Genomic DNA, 6498 nt, shown 5'->3' on the forward strand with positions numbered 1-6498 from the left:
AGAAACAAAGGAATAGCTTGCAGTATAATAGGAAAATGGCTGAGAAAGAGGATGCAGAGTTGCAATAGGTAGGCACAGTAATAGGTAGCACATTATAGGGATAGGTTGGAATGTGGCAAAGAAATAGGCAGGAGAGAGAGAGAAAAATAAGTATTAATATGACAAGGAGAGAGAAAGAATGAAGGTGGAACATGCTGCAGCATAGCATAGAGGCTGGAACAAAGAGAGAGGTAAGGGAATAGGTAGTTGTGTGGGTTGTCTAGGAGAAAGGTAAATATTGTTTTAGCAGTGAGAGTGACTAGAGATTAATTCTTACTATGAGGAAAGTAGGAGTGAAGAGAGAGACAAGGGGAATGAGTGGGAGTAGAGGTTGGCTGGAAAAGAGGTAAGGAAATAAAAGAGTGTTATGGAAAGAAGAGAGGTAAGAGAATATGTTGTTGTGGCCCTAGGTTGATCTGAATGTGAACCCAGTGGACTGCAGGCTAGTTGCTCTTCTCCTGTAGTCCACCATCCTCCTTCTATGGGATGGGTAAGTTGATGGACATTTGTATATCATTTCCAACACATGAATGCATCAGTCTCCAGCACTGAAAGGAGAAGATTCAGTAGTACTGTAATATGACCAGGAGAGAGGCAGAGAAATAGTTTACAGTGTGGCATTAGTTTGGCAGGGATAGGCAAGGAAATGAGTGTGTGACAGGGAGGGTGGCAGCAGGGCAGGGAAAGAGAATAGTTCCAGGTTAGTGGCAGCTGTTGTGGGTTACTGACATCTGTTGTAGGATAGTAGATTGTTTTATATTTTTTGTGTTAAAGTACAACTGTTGTTTTAATCTTTGAATGTAATTGAATGTCTTTCATCTAGCAGTATGGTAGGTTTTATGTGATGTATTGTCTTTGTAATCCTTGTCTGAGGGAATAGTTTTTAACCCATCATGTCTGGAGGTTGTTTTCACCACCCAAACCACCAGCAGCTGTTTTTCTTAAAAATCACCGTTATTTCAACCATAATTTCTCAGCTAAACTTATAATATAAAATTATAGTATAATATGATATTATAATATAATGCAATAATCATAATAATAATACAATAACAATAATACTATAAAACACTAGATCATGTATACGTGCCACCCGGACGTCCCCAGGTTTTCACATATACATGCCCCCTAGACGGGATGGGTTAATGATTCATTGTATTTGTATTTTAATTTTCAGATTTCTAGTCTGGTTAAACTAATCTGAGTCAGAATAAGAAGCTTATGACTGTATATATTTTCTCAACGGTATTTTTAATCCTGAAATAAAAATAAATTGCAGATATGATAAAATTATAGGTTTACCAGGGAGTTTGTTCACCTTTTACTCCAAGGTCTATTTTTCTTCAGACATCCCATAGCTACTGTAGGCTGGAAGTATCGAGACATTTTGACAGATGTAGGAAGGAGGTGGAAGTAAAAATAGGTGAAGTACAGATGAGTTAATTCCTCATTAGTTTTGACTGTGACTTATTCAGCTCCTCTTGTTGTTGAGTAACCCCAGTCTGTCTGACTAAGCAGACCTATCAGCCACAGGCAAGCAGTTGCCCCTTCAGGGACATCCCATGCAGTGAGCCTGTGCTCCCCTGCAGCAGACAGCATCTTGCCCTGGCAAGGTGCAGGGAAGGGTCAGTTCCCCTAAAGAAGTCCTAAGCAAAACTACTTTTCATTTTCGTTTTCAATTATAAAGGCTCCAACATGTTTGCATGTGTCGACCTTGGTTGTATAATGATAGCTTTCCATGCTGCTTGATCTGTGGAAGCCTCCCTGTTCAGTTCCTTGTCCTTAAGGTCACACTCAGTGACCTCATCCCAGTCTCTTTCGGTTTGCCTCTCGTAACTCTACCCCTGACATTCACGCTGAAGCATAAGAGTCCCAGCTAAGGGATTAAAGAAGAATATATCCATCCTCTTCAACTGGAATTATTCCTCCCAAGCTGAATTAATTATTCTGGAAGTAGGTAGGGTACAGTGGAAAAAAATCACATGAAGGCAGCAACAACACTACCATGTATTGTAGTTTATGGGGTTGGCACTGATTTTATTCACTTCATTTATATTCAGTGATTTAAAAGCTTCAAAGTAATTGCTTTTAATTTTGTATTTTTTATAATGTCAGTGAAAATATATATATGCAGATAAAACCATTAAAGTATGAACTGGATTGTATCATATTCATTCATTGATCATTACCATCATCACTCTGACCCTTTCTTTTGCCTAAAGGGTTGGTGTGGGGTCCAGAGGCAAAGAAAGTATCGTTCGCTTGCAAAGTGAAATGGGCCACACAGTCATTCATATGCCATTCAAGCCTTCAGAATGCTGGATCCACCTCAGATGCATATCATCAGAATATGTGATTGGGTAATTTTAGTTATAGATGCTCATCACCAACAGCTGTCAGGTGGATTCATTCAGCCAACTATCAAGTTAAATGCAAATTACTAACCCTTGTCTTGCGCATCTTCTAATAGGCACTTCATTCAGTAAATTTCATTCTTTGTCAGTTTCCTTGCTTCATCAGTATCTATACCTTGCTTTCTCACACACTCATATACAGTACCATACCCAAGCCCCTTTTTGTTGGCCTGTGGGGTGCAGGGTGGCTCAGTGGTAGAGGGTTTGATTCGAGATGGCGAGGTTGAGAGTTCGAGCCCTACCCGGGTAGCTGCCTTGCTAGGAGAGGTAGCGCTTTCCCGTCACCCTAGCAAGGCTATTATGATCTATCAAGGTCTAGCTCGTGGGATTATTCCCTTCCCTTTTGTTGGCCTGCCACACTTCCTACTTCCTGCTGACTCATGTATACCTGTTTCACCACTGATTAGCCTATACAGTATGTCCAATCTTTTTAAATGGCCCTGTAACTGAAGCACACAGTCTTCTACCTTTTCCCTAACAAATTCAGTGATATCTGTTGTGAAACTTTGTTTATAATGCATAATGATACTTTTGTGTGTGTGTGTGTGTGTGTGTGTGTGTGTGTGTAAGCCAAGTATATTTTACACATCTCAGTTCAGATGCAGGAGACCCAGTTAGCATCTGGAAACATCAGTGGTCAGTAACTGCATTGTGTTTGATGAGATGGGATAAAAGTAAAAGGAAGAAGCCACCAGTAATATTTTAATGCAGAAATTATATATACAATATTCTGTACAGTATTCAAGATTTGGTTAGATGAACATTTTGGCACTGTTAACATCAGCTGATTGAATGTTGTTTTCTTCCAGGTTGACCCACGCACATTATAGGGTTGTTTATGCCGTTTTTCCAGAATTGTGGGTTAGAGATTGTATAGTGCATGTTACGGTATTTTTTTCCCTTTCTAATTAAAATTTCCATATTTGCTTCCAGTCGTCATTGTGTTCTGCCTCGCTCCTGCTGGCTTTTATGCAGGATAAAGTGATAGTGGTAGGGGGAGGGAGCCTTCCTGTTTCATGTCTTCATTAAACACATGGTTAACTATCCTGACAGATAACCTTATTATGGGCCAATAGGCCTAATGTTGTGTAAGCTTCCTATGTGCTCCTTTGTATGTCTTTCACAGAGCACTGTTTGCCATATCCACACTTTTCCCCGAGCCTTACCATTACATGCCACTATCAGCCACATGGAAACATCAATTCACTGCACTGGACAGCCCTGCTGGGGTGGTTGCTTGCCTGTGGTTGATGGGTCTGTTTATCCAGACAGACCAGGTCTGATTAACAACAACTCGATACACACCACATTCATTCTTCAACAGTCCCAGTTCCAATGCTCTTATTCTTAACTTTTCACATTTATTTCACATGAAAGTCTCATGACTACCAGAAATGGATGCCGGGTTGTTGCCTTAGTTGCCCGGACAACACCCTTCTTTCCTGATTAGTTGTCTTCACAGTAGGAGTGAATTTTCCATTCCAACTAAGTTTTCTGTTTCACTCTGATGTTGCCCAGGCTTTTTTTTTTTCTTGTGTGTGTGTGTGTGTGTGTGTGTGTATGTGTGTGGAAGATGATATTGGCATGGTTGGTGGATGAAGTGGAGAATGTAAAATATGGTTGCTGAATGGTGAGCAGTGTAGGGAGATGATACATCCTGAAGGGGGAGTGGAAGTATGAATAGATGAAATATTGTTATTGATAGGAAATGTGGAGTGAATAGATGGTTGGTGACTGTGGCATGCATTGGGTTTAACGATAGTGAGCCAGGTTTGCAGGTGTTTGGAGTTTAGTGTAATGTGTGGGAAATGTAGGATAATGTGATATGGAAAGTGTAGAATATGGGAGTTTGTTATGATATTGGAAGGGCAGTGTGGTTTATGTGAGAAATGCAGTGTGGGGTATGTGAGAAGTGCTCTGTGATGAGTGTGAGATATGTATTGTGATATGGTGCAAAATCTCTCTGTCTACAGCCAGATGCCTTAATCCCGTAAGGGATGGCTACAACCAAATCGGCTCCATGTTGGCCAGTCTCCTGCCATTATGCTGCCCTTCCCCCAGCTCACACCCCCTCCTTTCATAAACCTCCACCCCATCCCTTTATCTCGACCTTGGTCTCCCTATCCCCCTTCCCCCTCACTCACATAAACTCTCCTCATTAGTCTCTCACTCTATCCTCTCCACATGGCCAAACCACCTCAGTGTATTTTTCCTAACACTCTCTGTTACATCCACACCACAATGCTCCTTCACTTCCTAAATACTGTACATTGAATAAGGTGCTGTGGGAAGTGTAGTGTGTGCATGTGTGATATGTGCTGCAAGTGTGATGTGGTTTGTGAGAAGTCAAGTGTGGTGTGTTGAGGGGAATGAAACAGTGCAGTATGGTATGAAAAGTTGTGTGCTGTATTGTATAGTGTTGTGTGGTGTGGCAGGGCATTGTGGCATGTGGTGTTATTGTCAGGAACATGGGAGTGTAGGCCCCAGGAATTAGATTTACTCCCTCACCTCATCCACTTTCACCCCCCCCCCCCTTAACTGCAGCGCTTCAAAGCCATTTTTCTTTCTTTATTCCTGCTACCTTCAGGCAATTTTATTTGGTTTGGGGGATACTTTTGGAACTGGAGAGGTTACTTAAAGGCCTCATCAACATGTTCAGCACTAGGGGTCTTTTCTGTGCTGTATAAAATCATCAGGAGATAACAAGTAGTGGTAATAGTAGTAGTAGTAGTAGTACTGTAGTAGATGTTGTAGCCCCAGGTTAATCTAGACATGAAGCTGGTAGACTGCAGGCTGAAGTTGCCCTTGCTTGCAATCCACTGTCCACCATTCAGGGGATATGGTAAAAGGTGGGGAACGTTTGTATATCCGAACAGTGGAGCTGTCTGGCCTTTATACATCGGTGCAACCACATGAAGGCATCCAACACAGGTGTTGTGCTAGGTGTTTTAGGGGTCGGCTTCCTGTCTCGGAAACATCTAGTGTGTAGCTGGACTCTCTTTCTAGACCGGAGCCTAGACAAATAGGAGAGAGGCAGGATACAAAAACTCAAGGCAACAACCTTACATGTGTATTACTAAGTTGTACAGTGGAACGGGTAGATGTCACGGATACAGATACACTGGACAATTACAACCCTTACGTCTAGATATGGGTTATCTGTATCGCGCAGGATACTGCTCATGTCAAAAAGGAATAGCACCTGGGGCAGAGGTTAATGTATTATTAGTTATAGGAAGTCTAAGTTTTACATATTCATGGAGTAGCTGGTATTGTTTCACTGTTGGTATGTGCTTCTTTGGCACTGGGGTCTGTGTACAGTTTTAGTATTAGGAGGTGTTATCAGATGGTAGCGTATCCCTATAATAGACCCGTATCTCACTGCGTGGCCATGTTCACGGTTGCACTGTCACTTTTACTCACTCCACCACTTTGATATTATCACTGGTGCTTTCTTACTGACTTCCGTTATGTAGTTAGTTCACTGCTCTGCCTTCATGTCACTGAGTCATGGACACTGTGCTATCACTGTCACTCCTTTCTGATCTGGGCGTCATGGCAGTCAGGTACAAGGGCGGCAGAGGTGTCACAGCCTTACTACTGACGGGGCTGGGTTCTGCCGGGGCCTCTACTTCCAGACGCCATGGGATCACACGCAGGGGCGTCTTCTCTCGTCCGGGGCTGCGGGTGGCAAAGGGCCCCGCACTTTCAGGGCTAGGGATGGGAGTATGACTCTCAGAGCTGGGGCCGAACAAATGCCTGAACTTCTCGCTCAGGTGCCTGATGAAGGACAAAGTTCTCCGGTGTCAGGGTGCGGGGAGATCCCGCCCGGGGGTCCTGGGGGCGGTCTGGGCTTCCCGAGGGCTGCAGTCCCCGGTGCTCAGCGGCACCGTCAGGAAGGGGCTATGGCACCGGCCTACGTCGGGGTCCGTCAGGTGGGTCCTCTCCAGAGCCGGTTGCAGGGAGCAGAGGCCGGGGGAAGTCACGGGGCCTCTTCAGTACTCTTCTAGGCGGGGGACTCCCTCTGAGTCATGGGTTGAGGAGC

Source organism: Coenobita brevimanus, chromosome 55 (genome assembly GCF_032717465.1).
Source record: "Coenobita brevimanus isolate Jiangsu-jjx chromosome 55, ASM3271746v2, whole genome shotgun sequence".
In the NCBI taxonomy this organism is placed as follows: domain Eukaryota; kingdom Metazoa; phylum Arthropoda; class Malacostraca; order Decapoda; family Coenobitidae; genus Coenobita; species Coenobita brevimanus.